The 20,964-nt window shown below is 49.5% G+C and overlaps 1 protein-coding gene across 6 annotated transcripts in view; it reads left to right on the forward strand.

Moving 5' to 3' along the window:
- DLGAP4 (DLG associated protein 4) overlaps nt 1-20,964 on the forward strand; it is a 199,205-nt gene that overhangs the window by 87,147 nt on the left and 91,094 nt on the right. Inside the window, exon 3 of one of the 6 annotated variants that reach the window (XM_086702125.1) lies at nt 13,012-13,159. The exons of the other annotated variants lie outside the window; for them this stretch is intronic. The gene's annotated coding sequence lies outside the window, so the exon portion shown is untranslated. The remainder of the gene's footprint in view (nt 1-13,011; nt 13,160-20,964) is intronic. 6 annotated transcript variants of the gene reach the window in all.

The raw sequence follows: 20,964 nt of genomic DNA on the forward strand, positions 1-20,964 counted from the left end.
CATGAGTTATTTAGAAGTATGTATTTTTAAATTTTCAAACATATGGATGACTTCAGCTATCTTTTGTTATTGCTTTGTGGTTTTAACAAATGTACATGTGTGGGGCACCTGGGTGGCTCAGTCGGTTGAGCGTCTGACTTTGGCTCAGGTTATGATCTCGTGATTCATGAGTTTGAGCCCCACATCAGGCTGTGTGCTGACAGCTCGGAGCCTGGAGCCCGTTTCAGATTCTGCTTCTCCTTCTCTCTCTGCCTCTCCCCTGCTAGGGTCTATCTCTTTTTCTCTCCCAAAAATAAACATTAAAAAAAAATGTACATATGATGAGGGTGCCTGGTTGGCTCAGTTAAGTGTCTGACTCTTGATTTTTGTTCAGATCATGATCTCGTGGTTTGCGAGTTCAAGCCCCACATTGGGCTCTGTGCTGACAGCACGGAGTCTGCTTGCGATTCTCTCTCTCCCTCCGTCTCTCTGCCCCTCCCCTGCTCACATACTGTCGCTCTCAAAATAAATAAATAAAAAATTTCAAATGTACATATGATACTATTTCTTTTTTATTTGTTGAGACTAATGGTCTGTCTAACATGACCTAACACATGATCGGTTTTTATAAATGTTGCATACGTGTTTGAAAAGAACATATATTTTCTAATTATTGGAGTCTGGATTTTCTATGTATCCCTAATGGTCAGCGTTAATTCTGGTGTGAGCCAAGAGGGAACTCCAGGCCCAGCCTGTTTGTCTCAGGGAAGGCTTCCTGGAGGAGGTGCTGTTTAAAGATATAAGTGGTAGCCTTGTAGGCAATGCAGAAAGAGCATTCCACTGAGAGGGAATGGGCAAAGATGTGCAGGGAGGGAGTAACTGGCAGAAAGAAATGGACTCACTGACAGAACTTGCTAGGAATCCAGGGAAGGTAAGATGAATCTTGTTGAGGTGGCAGGGTCAGGGAGTGATGTTTGTTGGAGTATATATTGATCCTAGGCTGGTGGGATGAGACCAATTTCAACTAACATAGCCATACAAGGGCAAGTCAGGTGGTGGGAACTGTCAGGTTAATAATTCTGATTCCAGCTAATATCTGTTGAGCTCTTAAATGTTTGCCCTGTGCTACATGGATCGACTCAACAGCCCCGTGAGATAGATACCATTATCATTTCCATTTTACAAATGAGAAAACAGAAGCCAGAGAGGTTATACAGCTCAGGTCACACAGCTCCAAGTGGTGGAGCCAAGATTTGAAGCCAGCCATATGCAGTCCAACTCTAGCTCTCATGCTCTGAGCCACTACACTGCTCTTTCCTAGGTATGTTAGAAGGTTGTTGGGGAATGACATGTGTCTGGGCTTGGATTACCTGAAACAGGATGGAGCTGAAAAGCACAGGCTCGACAAGATGAGGGTTTTATTCTCAGGAGAACTGGGTTCCATTGCTAACTACCTCCCAACTCTCTGACCTTGGGCAAGACACTTCTGCTCAAAGAGGCTTGGCTTCCTTGTCTGTGCAATGGGCCTGACACCCCCTCCTCTGCCTGCCTCACAGAGCCATGTAGGGATCAAATAAGATCGTGCACGCTTTGCAGTCTCTGAAGTGTTCTGCATACGTGTGTCATTGCTATCAGGGAGGGCTCAGAATGTCAGGCCAAGGGAGCAGGGCTGCCTTCTGTCAGCAGTGGGGAGCCCTGGGTGGGCTTGGAGCTGAGGAGGGACAGGGAATCCTGAGCCTGAAGCTGAAAATAACCTTGCAGATCCTTCATTCAGCTCTGTCAGATTCAATAAATATTTGTAAGAGTTGAATGAGTTTTGATGCTGAGCCAAGTTTCAGCTTATGAGTCAATTCCAGAGGGTTGCATAGAATGCCAGTTTGAGGATGCCAGACTTCATCCATTCCTCCATTCAGTGAGGAAGTGAGCTTTCGATTAGCCATGTCTGCCACAGGTACAGGAAACAGCACTGGCGGCAAGCTCTTTATCTGCCGTTCAGGCTCTAGTCCAGAGGCTCTCATAGAGACAGCGCTGCCCCCTCAGTTTGTTATCGCAGGGGTTGGGCAGGCACTACTAGCATTTAGAGGACAGAGGACTGGGGCTCTGGCCAGCCCCTCACAATGCAGAATTGTCCCACCTGCATCCCACACGACTCTCAAATGTCCTGCTGGCTATTCCAGCAGGCCAAACAAAACAAAACAAAACGTTTCAAATTCCCTGAGCCTGTCCCCTCACTGTATTTCATTTACATGCATAAAGTATTTTCTGTGCTCTTTCAATATCTCCAGGAATGTAAAACTATTACATATGCCAAGGGAAAGATACACTTTGCCGGTTTGTTCAGAACTTTACCAAGAATTGGTCACCATTTTAGAAAAATCACACCCCCTCCAGCTCGTGGTGCCTGCAGGATTTGAGTAGCTGATTCAACAGCACATCTTTCTCTGTCTGCATTCAGAACTGTCACCGATTCTGCGTGTAGGTGCCAGCATCTGATTCCTTCGTGATGGTGGAGTAGTGTCCCAGCATTCGTGATTTATGATGTGCTAGCTCATAAATTCCTTTCCTTTCACCTCTCTTTTATATTTCAGTTAGGGCATTGTAGTTTTTAAATTATGTGTGAGATAGCTCATGTGATCTATGAATGTCATTTCAGGATAGTAAAGGGGGACGTTACCAAGCATTTGCTATAAAAATGAGACTTGGGGTCTGATATGTTTGGATGGGGCTGAGCACTACTTCTGTAGCCCAACGCCCTCCATTCAGGGGAAACTGAGGTCCAGGGAGGGGAGAGGCTTGCCCTTGTTCCTATGGCAAGTGGGAGGCAGAACTGGAAGCTTATACCTGAGGCTATGTTTCACTTTGGAGTTGAAGGAACATGGAGGCAAGAGACCAGCGAAGTGCCTGGGGCAGAGGAATGGTGGGGACAGGAGGGGTTGGCTGCAGCAAAGGGGGTCAAAAAGATGGTGCAGAGGGGCGTGGTGATTTGGAGGCCAGGCAAGTGTGTGTCATAGGGCACTAGGTGGGGGGTGGGGGGCTGCTGTTAGATCTTCTTGAGGAATTCCTTCCTTTGTCTGAAGAGCTGGCCATCTCTGGCTGGGAACCTCCGATGAAATCAGGCCACCCCACAGAGAGGTGAGACACAGCTCCTTCTGCCACCTGCCCCGAGAGCAACCAGAGACCCAAACTGAGCCCAGCCGATCAGGCAGCGTCAAGCCAAATCAGTTCCCGCGCCGTCCTGGGTGGCAGAGGCTTCCGTTCCCTGGGAAAATGATGTGTCTGTTCCAAGAAACCAAATATCCTACAATGAATCCAATTAGATTTCATAGGCACATGAAAACGCGATCCATCTCAAATGTCCTCTGCAAACCTCCAGCCACAGATAAATATTTTATTCCGTTCCAAGCAGTGCCAGGCAGAATATCAAGCAGGATCCAGCCGTCTCCCTGGTGGGTCCAGACAATCCTGGCCAAGGAGGGGTTTCTGAGCAGAGAGACTGTGCTGCTTTAGCCCTCGTGTGACCTCGAGCAGGTCACTTTTCCTTCTTGACAATTTCATGGCCTCACTTGCAAAATGGGTTTGCGACAACCCCCATCCTGGACGTCTCCTTCCCCCACAGTGATGAGCAAGGTGCTGGGCACACCGGAAGCTACTGTTCATTCATCTGACAAATAGCCACTGACGCAGCTGTGAACAAGACAAGCCAATCCCCACCCTGGCAGGGCTGGTGATCTGGGAGGAAGGGGCAGAAATCAACTCATAAGCAAAAGACCACTTTTGCCAGAGATGAGTTTTGCAAAGGATGCAGTCTGCTGTGTTGGAGAAAAACAGGAGGTACCTGGCTTTTATTTTTTTTAATTTTTTAATGTTTATTTATTTTTGAGAGAGAGCAAGAGACAGAGTGCGAACTGGGGAGGGGCAGAGAGAGAGAGAGACACAGAATCCAAAGCAGGCTCCAGGCTCTGAACTGTCAGGACGGAGCCCAACATTGGGCTCAAATTCACACTGTGAGACCTGAGGTGAAGTCAGACTCTTAACCAACTGAGCCACCCAGGTGCCTCCGTACCTGTTTTTCTGAAGCGTCAGGGCAGACCTCCCAGAAGCCTAGGTCTGAATTGGGAAAAGTATTCCCAACAGAGGCTCAGAAAGTGAAAAGTCTCAAAGGTAGGACAGTACTTGGGGAGTTTGAGGATCAGGAAAACCAGTGTGGCTGGAGCTGAGTGAGCAACGGGTGGAGAGGCGTGGAGGAAGCTGGAGACGGCGGCAGGCCTGAGCAGGTTGTCGGGTTCACGATACATTTCTGTTCAACAGACGAACTGTGAAACTGTTCACAACTGCAAATGAGCGAGGCCAGGAAGACACACGTCACCCCAGTGGGAAAGCACCAAGTCCAGGTTCCCTGCTGGAGCTCTGCTGATGAGAACAGGCTGGGAGAAAGGAACTGCCCCTCCTCTAGGATATCTCTTGACCCAGGTGCTGTCACTTGGTGTTCAAATCTTAGCTCCACCACCTACCAGCTGGGCAGGTCACTTCATTTTTCTGGGCCGTGTCCTCATGAGGCATAACCTGGCTTCCCCTGCAGGACTGTTAAATGAGCTAGTATATGTCACATGTCTGGTGGATTACATGCACCAAGTGAATGAAATAGTTGCTGTTACTGTGCTGTCACCATTATTACATTAATCCATTTACTCCTCCCAGTGACCCTCTATTACTACCCATATGTTATACTGGCTCAGAGAGGAGAAGCAATTTACTCAAGGTCACACACATGAAGGAACTGGGATTCAAACCTGGGTCTGCCAGATTCTGTAGGAGGTATTACTTCCTCTTGGCCACTCAGGTGTGTGGTAATCTGGACAATGGCTTGAAGAGAGAGCAGAGTGGGTAGGAACCTGGAGCCTCATCCTCTGAGAAAGGAGGTCAGAGAGTGGGGTGGCTGTGCTCAGATCTATACAGCTGGCAAGGAAGAGGCCAGAGGGGAGTCAGTCCCTATATGGCCAGCCCAGGGCAGAGGGGGTTTGTATATTCTGTAATCCCAGGGGGCAAAGCTGCAGCCAAGGAGAAAAACCCAGAGAGGCTGATCGTCTGAACTCTTCAGTGATGGAGAAGATGGGTTTGTTAAGCAGTGAACTGCCCACCTCTGGAAGCATGCAAGCCAAAGTCAACATGTTTCCAAAGCAGATTTGTGTTGGTTATCTATTGCTACATAACAAAGTATCCCAAAATGTAGTAGCCTAAAACAACAATAAACATTTATCATCACATGGTTTCTGTGAGTCAGAAAATGTGGGAACAGCTTAGCTGGGTGGTTGTGGCTCAGGGATCCCTCATGAGGTTGCAGTCATGATTCTGCTAAGGCCTCAGTCATCTGAAGGCTCAATTGGGGCTGGAGGATTTGCAGTTCACCCACAGGGCTGTTGATAGGAGACCTCAGCTCCTTGCCACATGGTCCACTCTATGGGGCTGCTTGAGGACCTTTCCAATATGGCAGCTGGCTTCCCCCAGAGCAAGAGATCCAAGAGAGCAAAATGGAAATGGCAGTGTCTTTTATAACGCAGCTCTGGAAGTCACATACTGTCATTTCCACAATGTCCTATTGATTACTCAGGTCAGCCCTAGTCAGTATGGGAGGGGACTAGCTTGGAGGGTATCAGTACCAAGAGATGAAACTCTTTGAGGGCCAGCTGGGAGGCTGGCTATGACAAGATTGGACTATAAAACCTAAATGGTCCTGTTCAAGCATCATATGGCCCCTCCAAGCCTCAGTTTTCCTGCATGTATAATGGGGGTTGGATTTGGTGATCCAAACTGTAGGAGTGCCTACAGGTCTGTGTAGAGCGAGCCCAGGGTCAGTAGTCCCAAGCAGTGAAGTCAGGAGCCAGGCGTGCAAGAGGGGACAGTGAGGCCCGTGGTCACCCCAGAGTCCTCAAGGGGCACCAAGGTAGGCTGCAAGATGTTCCCCCAGAAGGCACCATCTCTAGGCACCAGGCCACCTCTGATGTGGCAAAGGCAGTGTCTCAGGGCTGGTGGGCTGTAATTGCTGTATCCCTGCGCTTCTGAAAAGATGGATTCTATTTCATCCATCTCCCCTTCCAGAGAGATTTTTCTGAAAACTTCTCTAGAGAGACTGTGTGAGGGGGTGGAGTGGACTAAGGGGAGCAGAGGGATGGGCATGCAGAGATGGCGTTTTTGTGTGTTATGTTGGTCTCCCCCACAACACAGCTCTGCAGGTGAGCCCTGGCCTGGCTTATGGGAGGTGTTTACAAATATTTGTTGAAGGAAAGAATGAATGAAGCAAACACGAAAATGAGTAAGCTGCCATCTCCACTTGTGGGAAGCTCCCAGTCCAGTGGGGACACTGACAGCTCATTCCAACACAGCGAGAGAGGTGCTCTAGCAGGCTTTGCAAGGCATAGGGGCTCCCTGGAGGAAGGGACGGCCGTCAGAGTCACAGGCCAGAGGGGTAGTCGCAGGTCAGGAAGCGCCTCTCAAGCAGGTGGTGTGTGAGCCAGGCATTGTTCCAGACTCAGGGAGGAGAAGGGCATTCAAGGCAGAGGGAATGGCACCAACAATGGCCTAGAGGGAGTGTGGCCTGGGAAGAGCGAACACTGGCGTGGGGTGGAGATCCTGCCCCAGAAGTGGGTGGGGGGGGGTGCGCAGGATTGCAAAGAGCTCTGACAGTTGGGGGAGCAAGGCAGCCAAGGTAGGCTCTTTAGTGAAGGAGGAGGTTATTGGAGTCAAGAATGTGTTAGAGTGGTTTAAGAGCATGGACTCTGGACTTAGAAAGGCCTGGGTTCAAATCCCAGCTCTGGCATTGGGGCAATTTGCTCATCGTGGGCGCCTTAGTCTCCTCATGTGTGAAGTGGATGTGTCGATGGTAGTTAACTACGTCATGGGGCTGCCGGAGGTTGAAAAGAGTTAATGTTTGTGCTTAAAGTGCTTGGAACAGAGTCTGACACATAGTGAGGCTGCGTGAGTGTTAGTTATTGTAAGTATTGTATACACATGCGAGGGAGGCATGGACCATTTCTGGAAGGCCACAGGAGAAATTCCCATGGAGGGGGCCTAGGTGGGAGGGAGACTTGCTATTTTTTTTAACACATTCTGGGCATGTGCTATTTTAATAATGATGGTGGATGGGCCAGGGAGGCTGTGGGGGGACTGGGGACTCATTGGATCAGAGCTGATGGGGTCCACTCGTGCAGAGAATATGGGGTGGGAGGCAAGGACTGGATTAGGGTGTCCTTAGGACTGCCTGGTGACCTGTCAAGTGTGGGAGAGAGGGAGAGGGTGGAGTGAGGGCACCCCAAAGTTGGCAAACCTATACTGGGACATCAAGACTCAAACGGGACCCAGAAACTGTGCCAGGCTGGTCCCTGGGAGAAGGGCCCAAGGGAGGAACAGCTTGTGGAGCCCAGGGATGCTTCCTTGAAGGTGCTGAGGCAATGACCAAAGCGAATTATTGACATCCACGAGGAGGCTGGGGCCACTGGCTCCGACTGTGAAGTTCCTGAAGGTTGCTGTTAGGAGCTGGGGCCACACAGTGGGGTGCTCTACCCTTTGTCCCTCCATTCAGCCCCTCGCCTTGGCAAGGGGTTGGGTAGAGGTTAAGTGTTCACCCTTGAAGTCACACCAGATGATTCACCTCTACTCTACAAGGCACAGATGTCCTGCTTGTCTTGGTCTCAGGACTGGGAAGGGGTGACCGGGCACCTGTTGGGGGGAACTGGGGGATAGCCCTCATTGACTCTCCTCTTTAAAGTGGGGAGCATGGCTCATAGCACGATGTTTGGATATCATGGATGGTTCTTGACCTTGAAAAAGCTTTGAAATTACCACATACTGTGCCTGACCCCGTTTCCCATCCCTAAGAGAGAGGGTAACAGGACTAGGTCCCCTTTACCTAGGGCAATCAGCTAGCAGACCCTGGAATCCCAAACTGTGTGAACTGTAAGAGACCTTGAAGACTTCCTATTCCAGCCAACCCCACATTGTGCAGATGGGGAAACTGAGGCTCAGAGGCAGCAGGGGTCAGCCTGAGCTCATATTGTAGGTTAGGGGCCCAGCCAGGCTCTGTGCTCCAGTTTGGGCCGGGGGTGGGGGGGCGGTCAGGCAGGGGTGCGCATGTGACAGTGGAAAGCCTGTAGGAATCTGATAGACCTGCGTTCGAATCCTAGTCCCGCTACTTACCAGACAAGTCCCTCACCTCTGAGCCTCAGTTTCCTCATCTTTCATTCAGAATGACTGATAACTCAGACTCAGAGGTGTGGGAGCGTCAATGATACCACGTCTTAAAGGGGCTAGTGCAATAGGCCCTCAGTGAGTGGTGTTCCCTTTCAAATGGTCCTAAGTGGTTGTTCGCATCTTCCTGCATTCTTTCATTCATTCATTTGTGTGTTTGTTTGTTCACCAGCCTGCTGTGTAAGCGCCTGCAGTATACCAGGCTCTTTGAGGTGTATCAGACTCAGGAGCATCTTTGCCCTCAAGATGCTCACAGGAGAGAGGATTCCAGATTTGCTGGAGGGGTGACTAATTCACTATGTGTCCCCCGAGGGTCAGAGAAATACAGAGGAGATGGCGCTCGGGCTGGGCTGCTGGGATGAGCAGGAGTCCCTAGGCAACCAAGGAGAGAGGCCATTTCACACAGAGGGAACGGCATGTGCAAAGTCATAGGCACCTGAAGCTGTTGTATTCGGGGAGCCCCAGAGGGCCCTGTGTGTGTGGCTTCCAGGTGGGAAGCTGCTGAGGTGGAAGTGGGGTGAGGCAGGGGTCTGAGCACTGACAGTCTAGGGATCAGGTTGGGGGGGTTGGGGTTTTCCTGAAGACCCAGAGACAGAGATTTCAGAGAGATCTTTTGGAAGGTGATCCCAGGAAGGCCTTGTTAGGGAGGGGGGAAGGGAAGGAAAGGGAACGGGTAAAGGATTATTTAGGCAGGTACTTCTGTGCACGACTGGGGACCCTGGGAGACAGAGTGGAATGCAACTCAGGGTTACCAGCACCCAAGGGGTAAGGAGGCCAGGTGTTTATGCACCAGCTCCCCATCTGTCAAGGGTTGAGGGCTACTTTTAGGGGCATCAGCTCCCCCATATTTCCTGTTTGCCTTGTGCATAGGCTGAGCTCTCCTTTGGACAGAGTCACAGGTGCTTGTGGGAGGTGGCCTTGCAGATAGAGGTGAGTGCCCAGGGGATATAGGCAGTACCCCCACAGCCTCTGCTACAGGCTTCATCCTTCCCTTGTCTTTTGGGGAAAAGGGACCAGCCAGCACCAGGGAGCTGTGTGCTGCTTGCACAGCCCAGGCTCACCTCTCCGCTGGCATCCAGTGACCTCGGACCAGCTCACACCTGCTCAGAAGCCTTTGATGACTCCTACCTGCAGTTTATTATTTTTAATAAATTTTTAGAATAGATAATATATCCATGTGGATCAAAATTCTGAAGACTAAATGCAATGTGGTTTCCTGGATTGGATCCTGAAACAGAGAAAGGATGTTAATGGAATTGGTGAACTCCAAATAAAGTCTGGAGTTTAGTTAATGGTAATGTACCAACATTAATTTCTTAGTTATAACAAATGTACCATTGTTACATAAAATGTTAACATTAGGTGAAACTGGGTGAAGGTTACATGGGGAACATTCTGTACTCTTTGTAACCTGGAATAATCCAAAATTATTTGAAAATAAAAGGCTTATGTTTTTGATTCTAAAAAAAAACATAGTAAAAAGTTCCTCTCCCACCCTTTCTTCCATCCACCCTGTTTCTGGTGTTCTGGGTGCTCTTCCACAGATAAGCAGATTGGTACCAGACAGACAATTGGTACATTCCATGGCAGATGCTGTGGAGGCCCACTCCTACCACCTCCCCTCACTGTCTGGTTGGTGCTGACTGCTTGCTTCTGGAAACACCTGTAGCTCTCCAGCTGAGGGCTTTCTTTCAGTCCACATGGGGAGGGTGAAGTGCCAGGAAGTTAGTGCCCCCAGGGCGGCCCTCAGAGGTGCAGAAGGAGGAGAGGAATACACACACCCCAGCTCCGTTGGCCCTCAGCAGGGAAACTGAGCTGCGTGTTCTCCTGTCAAACAGGGTTCCCGGGGGGGATGGAGCTCACTTGCCTATAGTTTAGGAATGCACCCTTTATTGCCTTGTTTAGCTTCCTGCTCCCTCCCCGTGCTTCCTAGAATCACCTCCCAAAAAGACTCAAATCCTTGGCTACTGGTCTGCTTCTGAGAGAGCCCAAACTGAGACAGATACCATAACCCTGTTCTGCCCCCTGCTGTTTTTACTTAGCAGTGTATTTTGGAGAGCTTTTCATGTCAGTACTTAGAGCAACCTTATCTTTTTTTTTATAGCTGCATAGTATTCCATAGTGTACTGGATCATAATTTGCTTATCCAGTCTCCTCCTGGACATGTGGGTTGTTTTCAGACTTTTGCTAGTACAAACTATTTTTCTTCCAAGATTTCAAAATATCTTCTTTCAGGAAGAACTCTTTGCACCCCCATTTCCCACGGGCATAAGGCAAGGCTACTGGATAATTCTTGGAAGTGGGATTGCTGGTGCTAGTGGCCTCAGAGGCCCTGCTCTATTTCGATGGCAGGTGGCCTACAGTTTAAATCTAGAGTCCCTGGGGTCCACCAAAGCCCTCCATGATCTGAACCCTCACATCTGCTTCTCCCTCCCTCTCAAAGCCCACCCTTGCCACATGAACAACTTGATATTTTTTCCAGCACTGCCCCAGCTCTCACCTCTGACCTTGATTTATCGATGCCTTCCTCTTTTATGAAATGTTCTTCCCTATACCTTTATCTGTTGAACCTGTCTTCAGAGAGCTTGCTAAAATGCCACCTCCTCTAGGGAGCCTTCCTGGTGCTCCAGCAAGTATTGATCCTTCCTTTCACTGGGTTGCTCACCCTGTCTTTGGCATTTCCTGGAATTTATTTTTATGTGTTTTCTAATTGCTATGTGTATTTCTGCCTCCTGCACTTGGCCGCCTGATCTTTAAGGGCTGGAACCGTCTGAGTCACAAAGCAGGCCCATAAATGTTGGAGGAATTGAATTAAATGTGCTGGTGGCATTCTGACCATTTTGTTCTGCTGTTTGCCAACACAACCTTCCAGGATGGTCCCTCAGTGAGGGCCAGAATGAAACAGGCCAGGGCAGGTGTCCTCCAGAGCCTGCCTGCCCCACATTCAGAGTTGTGAGGCCAGAGAGTAGGGCAGTGTGTCCCCTGGACAACCTTCCCCTAATAGTTCTCTCCTAGGAAGGTGGTGGTAAGCAGGCAGAGGTTGTGTCCCCTGACCGCAGCCCAGGGTTCTGGGAGTTGGTGACAGATGGGACGTTGTTACCTGAAAGCTAAGAAGTAGCTCAGGGAGGTGACTGGAGGCACGGACTCTGGAGCCAAACTGCCTGGGTTCAAATCCTACCTGTGTGACCTTGAGCAAGTCACTTCCTTCAGTGCCTCAACTCTCCCTCTATAAAATGGGGCCAATGGGAGGATGCGCTTCACAGGGCTGATTTGAGGATTCAACAAGACAATTAATGGAAAATGCTAACATATACATAGGAAGCACTGGACAAATAAGCTTCAGAAAGGTCTTAAAAGGCTTTTGGGAATTCATGTAACAACCACAGCTCCTCTTTATAGAGCACTGACCAGAAATTTTACTAGGTGCTCTACAGACTCCTGCTGAATCTTATAAATATCCTACAAGTTAACTATCTTAATTTTTTTAGTTGTGGTAGGAAACACACATTTTAACCAAATTGACCATTCTAACCACTTAAAAATGTACAATTCGGTGGCATTAAATACATCCACAGTGTTGTCAGCTGTCACCAATGTCTCTTTCTAGAACTCTTTTATCACCCCCAACAATGATCTAGTACCTACTTAAGTCATTCCTCACTCCCCCTCCTCCTAGCCCCCAGCAACCACTAACCCACTTTCTGTCCTATTATTTTACCTATTCTGGACATTTCCTGTAAAGGAACCATACAGTGGCTGTACCATGCATCAGCACCTCATTCTTTTTTATGGCTGACTAATAGTCCATTGTATAGCAAGTGACTTAGCTCGTCCATTCTTCTCAGGTGAAGAAACTGAGGCTAAGAGAAGCCTACCAACCTGCACGAGGTCACATGCCTGGGAAGGGGTGGAGCTGGATTCCAGCCCAAGTCAGATGAAATCCAACACCTGCTCGCTTCCTCCCTTAGCACTTCCTGGTGGACAAACACCCTTCCATTCAACTAGTCCCATTTATCCCCTCACAGGGACCCCACACAGTTGGGATAATCATGTCCACTTTCCAAATGAGAAATCCGAGGAAGGGAAGGTGACCTGCCTGGGACCACACAGTGAGTCAGCCAGGGTCTCAGCCCCCATGAGCACAACAACAAATATTGCTTTGAATGGCAGCCAAACACCCTAGGTTATTCCAATGTGCAGCCAGGACTGAGGAATCCCTGCCTTGGGGAGCCATGAACATGTAAATTACAGGGCTTTCTTGGTGAGGGCTCCCAGTTTCTATAGGGAACATAGAGATTTGAGGCTCACTTTATTGCAGTCTGTTAGTAAACCATTTACTAAGGTTTGTGTTAGGGAGGTGGCTAGGTGGGGAGTGCTTAGGCTGCGTCTCATGATATACCTAGCAGACCAGAGCTCTCAAAACAGGATAGAGTCACTGTACGGGTGACTGACTCTTCAGCACTACTGGGTAGTCAAGGCAAAGCTTCTCTACTGCACCACCACAACAGTTGTTATTGTTACGGGCTAACAGCTAGTTAATAAAGCTAAAGTACTGACAAAAAAAAAAAAAAAGAATGGCAGCCAAGGGGATTATTGAGGTCCTTCGAGATCTTACTAGAATGGGAAAGGGAGAAGATGGATGAGCCTCGCCTCTGTCCCCTTCCCAGCCCTATAGTCATCCAGCGTGACCTGGGGAGCTATGCATGGGGCTGATGGGCAACTTGCTCTGAGGCTGTGGCCAGCTGTCCCCCACAATCATCCCAGGGCAGTATTTTTCTTTTTTTTCATCAGCAAAAACTCATTCCTGTTGACCAGCATCTCTGCCAAACGTGGCCTGACTACTGATTCTCCAGCCTGAGCAGTGGGGTGCTAGGGCACCACAAGCACAGAGTCAGGAGACCTGAGCCCCTTGCAGCCTCCACCTGCTGTGTGACCTTGGGTGAGTCCCAGGCCCTGCTGGAGCCTAGTCAGCAAAGTGCAGCATGAGAAGCATGGACAAGATACTACAGGTTTGGTGCTGAACATTCCACAATTCATAGGCTTGAGAGAAGCTCTTTGGGGACTGCAGAGTGTAAGACCCCATTGCTATCCCCTCCGGTCCCATGTAAGCATCACGGGCAACACCATGTGCAGCGATCAAGTTCTAGGCCAGTACTGTCCCATAGTGCTATCTCTGCCGATGGAAATGGTCTGTATTGCACTCTGCATATGGTAGCCACTGGCCAGATGTGGCCATTGAGCAGTGGAAATGTGGCTAGTGGCACTGAGAAACTAAATTTAGTTTTCACTTACTTGTATTTAGGCTGTTTTTTTTAATGTTTATTTATTTTGAGAGAGAGAGAGAGAAAGAGAGAGCAGGGGAGGGGCACAGAGAGAGGGAGATACAAAATCCGAAGCAGGCTCCAGGCTCTGAGCTGTCAGCACAGAGCCCAACACGGGGCTTGAACCCACAAACTGTGAGCTCATGACCTGAGCTGAATTTAGACGCTTAACAGACTGAGCTACCCAAGCGCCCCTAAGTTTAATCAAATAGCTAGAGCAGGTTTAGACGGTTAGGCTCAGGGGACATGAGGAAATGTGAGGGCCACTTAGAAAGTGCCCACAGCCCAGAACACACCCACCCCTTATTTGTTTGACACCTCCAGAGAACACTGGCCTAGGAGTCCAGAAGCCTGGCTTCAGATCCCAGTTGCAGCCAACATGCTGTGTGATCCAGGCCAAGCTCCATCCCCTCTCTGAACTTCCAAGTGGCTGAAAAGGGATGGAGCCCAGCCCTGTTGCCCATGGTGGGTCCTTTTGATAAGGATAGCAACAGAGAATACTTGTAGAATACTCACTGTGTGACAGGTACTGTGCGAAGCCATCTGTCTATATTAACTCATTTATCTCAGCCGACAGCCTCTGGAGGACACTGGACTCAGGGAGGTTCAGTAACTGGCTCAGGCACACACAGCACCAGGATTCAGACTTGAGGAGGCTTGTTCCAGAGCCCATATTCATAGCCTCCATACTGCACTGCCTGGGGGTGGGGGGAGGTCTGTCCTCAGCCCTTCCTGGGGCCATTGCAGGGAGTGACTGGAACAAGGCATTGAGGCCCGGAGTGTCTGGTGGTGGCCCCCGGATGAGGTCTGGAGGTAGAGGGGAGGGAGGTAGTTGTGATCATCACCCTCTCATCTCCCCCAGTCAGTTTTTTCCCACCTAGGTGAGGGCAGGGTGACTCTGATTCCTATGGATTGAGATTGAGGCAGTCTTGGCTTGGAAATCCAGAGAAGAATCTCAGACCAGACCTCATTTACTCCATCTCAGCAACAGACCCATGTTCCTTCTTGCATGGGTGAGCATATAATTCGTCATCTAAATCATGACATTTTTGAGAATGAAACAGGGCACTAGCCATCAGGGACTGCAGAGCAACAGGCAGAACCTGGGCAAACCAGGATGTATGTCATCGTCTTCATGCATGAACATTTATGAGTGTCAGCTCTGTGCAGGGTCCTGATTCTGGTACAGAGACAGTTGGGGCCATCTGTGAGTCCTTAGGGTGGTAGCTCCCATCAGAGGGGAACTCAGAGAAGGCCTTACCCCACCCCCATCTGCAAGATCAAGGAAGACTTCTTGGAGGAAGGGATATCTCTTCTGAGCTTCAAAGGTATTAAGCAGAGGAAGAGGCTAGGGACAGAGCATTTTTCAAGAAGGTTCTGGGGAACAGAAACACAAACACCAGACCAGCCCATTTGGGCCCCAGACATGGAGAAGAAGCAAGAAAGGGGTATGGGGCAGCCTGACAGTCAACAACCTTCTCTTCCATTGGGCAGCTCCAGTTCTCCCAGTGCCTCTGCCTCTGAGGCTCTGACTACCCCATTCACTTAGCAGCTGCTGTGGTGCGCCTCCTTGGTGATGGCTCTGTCCTTAGTACCAGCGATAGCATGGAAAATGAAACAGACCTGGTCTCCCCGCCCTTCCCGTCAATCTCAGAGCCCACAGACCATGAAGAGATGGATATTAATCAAGTGCACAAGGAACCAAGCAGAATAAGTAGAGATCCTGAGAAGTGCCTTGAAGGAAATCAAGAAGGGGGTCAAGAGAGAAAGTAGGGTGGGATGGGGGAACCATCTTAGACACAAGAGTCAGGGAAAGAGCCCTTGGAGGTGATGTTTGAGCGGAAACTCAAATCAACAGAAGCAGCCAGATATGTGAAGAGTTGAAAGGAAAAAATGTTCAGGCAGAGGGAACAGCATGTGTAAAAACCCTGTGGCAGGAAAGAGCTGGGGATGCTGGAGAAATAACAAATGAGGAGGCCAAGGGTGGCTGAGTCAGTAGGAGGAGGCTGGAGTTTTGCCTGAGGGCAAGGGGAGACCTTGAAGGAGTTTAAGGGAACTGGGTAAAGTGATTCTATGGGTTTTGACTCTGTGGTTCTGCCTCTATCGTCCCTTTGTTCTGTGGGTCTAGGCCTGTGTCCTTCTGTTTTTTCCATATCTACCACACAAAGATGAGCACTGGGGGCGGGGCTGGGGCAAGGTTGGTCTGTGACCTCTGGAGCCTCAGCTGAGCCTAGGCAGGTTTAAATGGGGTGTGGTGTCAGAGAGGCCTGGAAACAGCCTGTCACCACAGAACCCCTCAGCCCCAAATCTGTGCCCCTCGGAGTTCACCGTCAGGATGGGCAGCACAGGAATTCAGCTTCAAGCAGAGGAGGAAGCCCTTGCTCTGAGGACAGTGGGGACAATGTCGGCCACATGTCCTGAGCAGCTGGAGCCATTGCCTGCTCTCTTATTGACCAACAACCAGTTGATTGAATGTTACGCTTTTCAAACAGTTGCTATGGACACAGACTTAGGCTGGGAGCAATTCGGACCCTGAATTCATCAGCATAACGGAGCTGTCATAGATGAAAAGGATCCTGGAACCTCAGCCTTGTGGGCAAAGCCATGGAATGTGGCCTCAGGAGTCAGATTGATTCACACCAGGGCCCACCCTCCCCCCTTCAGCTGAGGGGCCTAGGGCAATTGACTTTAGCCATTTGAGGTGCTTTTTCTCATGGGCTTATTACTTATTTCTGCATTAAAAATTATACCAACACTTGCCAGTGGCTTAAAACAATAAATGTATATTATCTCACACAGTTTCTAAGAGTCGGGGACCCAGGAGCAGCCTCAGTGGGTGGTTCTGGCCCAGCGACAATCGTGAGGTTCCAGTCAAGTTGTTGGCCTGGGCTGTTCTCATCCCGGGTCCTAACTGAGGGCTTAGGATTTGCTTCCAAGATGGCTTGTCACACGGCTCTGCAGTTAGTGCTGGCTGTCGGCAGGCCTCAGTTCCTCCCCATGTGGACCTCTCCTTAGGGCTGCTTAGTGTCCTTACAACGTGGTGGCTGGCTTCCCCCAAGGCTGGTGATCCAAGAGAGCAAGGCAGTGTCCATTCTGACCTACCTCAGAAGTCATACTCGGTCATTTTCACAATAGCCTACTGGTTATCTAGTCAACCCTGACTCGTCTTGCGGCAGAGGAGTGGCAAGGGGTGCATACACAGGAACATGACTTCCAGGAGATGGGGATCACTGGGGTGCATTTGGAGCCTGACTACCAGAGCATACTGCTCATCCCCCCCAGGAGAGCTGCAGTGAGGATTAAATGAGTTCACATATGGGAAGCACCTAGTATACAGTAAGCACTCAATAAATGATCGCTATGATTAGCTGGAGCTGAAGACTCGCCATCCTGGAGCTGCCTCACTGTCTTCATCATTTCTAGGCATATCTCAAGACCTTCTGCCAGTCTTTGATTTAGCAAAAGCTGCATAAACCTCTCCTGTGTCCAGACCCCATGCTGGGTGCTAGTGACACAACAGTGACAAAGACCCTGTCCCTGCTGTTCCAAACTCTGTCACACCTAAATCTGGGCGATGCAGCAGAGGGCTGGCAGGTGAGGTGCTGCTCCTGATGGAGGTCAGGGCTGGCCTCTCTGCAGAGGTAGCCTGTGCACTGAGACTTGATGAAGCAAAGGACTAGTCATGTGGTGTTAAGGGGGACAGAGCATTTCTGACACACAGGCAGGGCAAGAGCCCCAAGATGGGAGTTAATGACCTGTGTTCAAGGAACAGGATGGAGGCCCGAGGGAGTAGGGCAGGAAATGAGGTTGGAAAAGCAAGAAGAAACAAGATGAGTAAGAAGATTGGCTTTTAGTCTAAGGGCCATGGGAGTCTTGTCGTCTGGGTGAGAGACGATGGGGGCCTGACCCTAAGCAGGGCTGCGAGGGTGGCATTCTGGAATATCTTGAAGGTGGAGTGTTTTGAAGGGTTTGCTGTTTGATGGGGTAAAGGGGTAGGAGAAAGTGGAGTCAAGGATGATCCTGAGGTTTCTGACTTGAGTGAGCAGGAGGATGGTGTTGTCATGAGCAGAATTGGGGTAGACTGTGGGAGGAACAGGTTGGGGTGGGTGGGAGATCAGGCATTCGATTTTGGACCTGTCAGACATCCAGGGCAAGATGTCAGGGAGGCAGAGATAGGTGTCTGGTGTTTGAGAGAGACTGGCGGAAGAAGTAAATTTAGGAGTTGTCAGATATAGGTGGTGTTTAAAGCCATGAGTCTGGATGAGATCAGCAGGAGAGAGAGGGTAGAGAGAAGCAAAGAGCACCCAGTTCCTCTAGCACTCAGAGGTCAGAGGAGGAGAAGCCAGCGAGAGATAGTGCAGGTGTGGCAAGGAATGGAGGAGGAGAATGGGAGGGGCACCCAGAGATGAAGTCACAGTGTAACACAGCCTACCTCCACCTCCATCCCTGCCCCAGGCAATACCAAGGCCCTGAAGGCTCCATAGAACCATTCTTCCTTCTCCTTCCACACTTCCCTTCATGCCTACGGCAGTGGCTATGTCCTCCGTGGACTGCTGTGAACATCCCCAGAATGTTCTGCCATTCCACCCACATCATTTCCAGCCTTTCATCACTTGGCTCACCCTCCCGTGCCCTGCTCTAGTTCTCTATCTCTTAACCACAGGGTTCAGCATTGAAGAGAACTATCCCCTCCCTTCATTTCGACTGTCGATCTCTGTTAACTCAATCTTAGACAAAACCAGCCTTGCTGGTACCACCAAATACAGAAGATATAAGTAGGAAATAGTAAGAGATTTGGGCTGGTTAAGGGGAGCTCTGTCAAGAGGGGAAGTGGGCTTGTTAATGTGGGGGTTTGGGGTTACATCAGCAAGGGTCTTGACTGCCTCGCCAAGGAATTTGAACTGAGGAGAGAAGAGGATCCTCAGAAGGTCCTAGATTAGGGAAATGATGCAATCAGGTAAGTTTTGCTTCAGGAAGAGTCATGCTGGGTTCCGTTCCTGGCCTTGTCCCTAATTAAGCTCACAGGCCAACTCAGGCTCCAGAATGAGCTGGGGTAGGACAGGGAGCCCCCACTGTGTGCAGATGAGGGTAGTGACAGCAGACACGGTTGCACCACAGAGCAGGGAGTGTTCCCAGGGAGGCAGCAGCTCCGCTGGTTCCTTCATGTTTCCGTGAGGGCAATGAGGCTTATATTAATGAGAGATAATTATGGGCACCCGGATGGGCCTAAGTATAGCTCAGAGACAAAGGCAGCGTGAGGCAGCCAGCTGCTTCCCCTGCAAGGCTGAGGCCTGCCTATTTTAAGACCTCCCCAAGGTGAGGTTCCTGCCACCCCTGGGCGTTGGGTGGCTGATGGGCTGGTACCCAGTGTCCCAGGAACTCTGACCAAGAGTGTTCAAAGGGAATCAGCATGACTAGATGCCCACATAACCCTCACTCAAACCCCCGCTGCCTAGAGGTGGAAACTGAGGCCCGGAGTGACCAGTCCAAGGTTGCAGCAAGAGTAGAGCCAGGATGTGAATGCAGGTACAGGTGCCTGCACTTGCCACGATGCTATGTAGCGTCTCTATACTGGAAGCATTGGCCTGTCCCCAGGAAGTGCAATGAGGTGAGGAGGGGAGTATGACTGATGTTTATTGAGCCCTAAGTGCCAGATGCTTCCCATATGATATCACAATTAATCCTCATGCTATTCTTGAAAAGTAAGGATCCTCTTCCCCATGTTATTGAAGAGGAAACCGAGGCCTAGGGGGAGTGATTAAATTGCCAAATGTCCCTCGGTGAGGAGGGAAAGCAGTAGAACCCAGTTACGTCCTGTCTTAGGGTCAGTTTCCCCAGGAAACTGACTCTGAGGTGAGGAGCACAGGATTGTGCAGAGGGAGGAGTTGAATGGAGATGTAGTTACAACAAAGGCCTCTGCTGACCCCGTGGGCAGCTCTGGAGCTGGGGTGGCCCTTCAGGGTTGTTCTGAATTGGGCAAGGGGGCCAAGCTTTGGTGCCTGCACATCAACCAGTTACTGGCTGCTGGCTGCTCCGAGAAGGAGTGTAACCTCCGAGAAGGAGTGTAAATCTCCCTTTAGCTGAGAGCAAGTCCTAGTAGGTACCAGGTACCCCGTGTGAACTGTAAGCAGCCAGTGCTCTTGGCAGCTGGAGATGTAAGTGCCTCAATCGTGGGCGGCCATCATAGTTTCCACTACGTGTCCATCTCCAGATTGTTTCTTGTTCCTTTGTCCCCCAGATGAGTAGAACCAGTCCTTGCCCACAAGGAGGTTGTGGGAACATGGACTCATTGTGGAACTGACAGGCCAGGGGATGCTGGGGGGAAGGGAGGGCATCAGTGCTAATGAGCAAGGAAAGGGTGAGTGGCTAGCCTAGGGAAAGTTGAAAACTTTTTTTTTTACCTATTTAAAACCTGTAGGGAGGGGCACCTGGGTGGCTCAGTTGGTTGAACGTCCCACTCTTGATTTCCACTCAGGTCATGATCTCACAGTTTGTGAGTTCGAGTCCTGCCTCAAGCTCTGTGCTGACAGCATGGAGCCTGCTTGGGATTCTCTCTCTACCCCTCCCCTGCACCTGCACACATACACACACACACACACACACACTCTCTCTCTCTCTCTCTGCTCTCTCTTACTCAAATAAATATTTAAAAACACACACACACACAAACTTAAACCTATAGGGACAGAACAGGAGAAGACAGTTGCAAATCATATATCTGATAAGGGTTTAATATCCAGACTATATAAAGAACTCCTACAACTCAACCACAAAAGTGACAAATCATCCAATTTTAAAATGAGCGAAAGTCTTAGACATTTCTCCAAAGAAGATATGCAAATTGCCAATAAACACATGAAAAAATTCTCAACATCATTAGTCATCAGGGAAATGCAAATCAAGACCACAACAAGATACCAATTCATACCTACTAAGATGGGTATAATTTAAAAAAAAAAAAAAAGCAAAATAACTGTGGGTGAGGAGGTAGAGAAATTGGAACCCATACATTGCTGTTAGGAATGTAAAATGGTGGGGCCACTGTGGGAAACAGTTTGGGATTTCCTCAAAAAGTTAAACAGAATTAAAAAAAATGTTTTTAAAGGTGGGGGGTGTCTGGGTGGCTCAGCTGCCAGGGGCCAGGAGAAGGACGGAGCAGGGACTGCTCATTGGGGACTGGATTTTCTTTTGGGTTATGAAAATATTTTGGAACTATATGGAGGTAGTGGTTACACAGCACTGTGAATGTACTGAATGTCACTGAATTATACACTTTAAAATGACTAATATTATGTTATGTGATTTTCACCTCAGTTTTTTTAAAAAGAGGAGAAAAAAAACCTGTGGGGAAATAAAATCTGTGAGATGCAGCCAAATAGGTACTCAGGGGGAAATGTCTAGCCTTTCCAATGACACATTTATT

This window comes from Puma concolor, chromosome A3, assembly GCF_028749965.1.
Source record: "Puma concolor isolate L17-30 chromosome A3, mPumCon1.1.hap2, whole genome shotgun sequence".
NCBI classification, from domain to species: domain Eukaryota; kingdom Metazoa; phylum Chordata; class Mammalia; order Carnivora; family Felidae; genus Puma; species Puma concolor.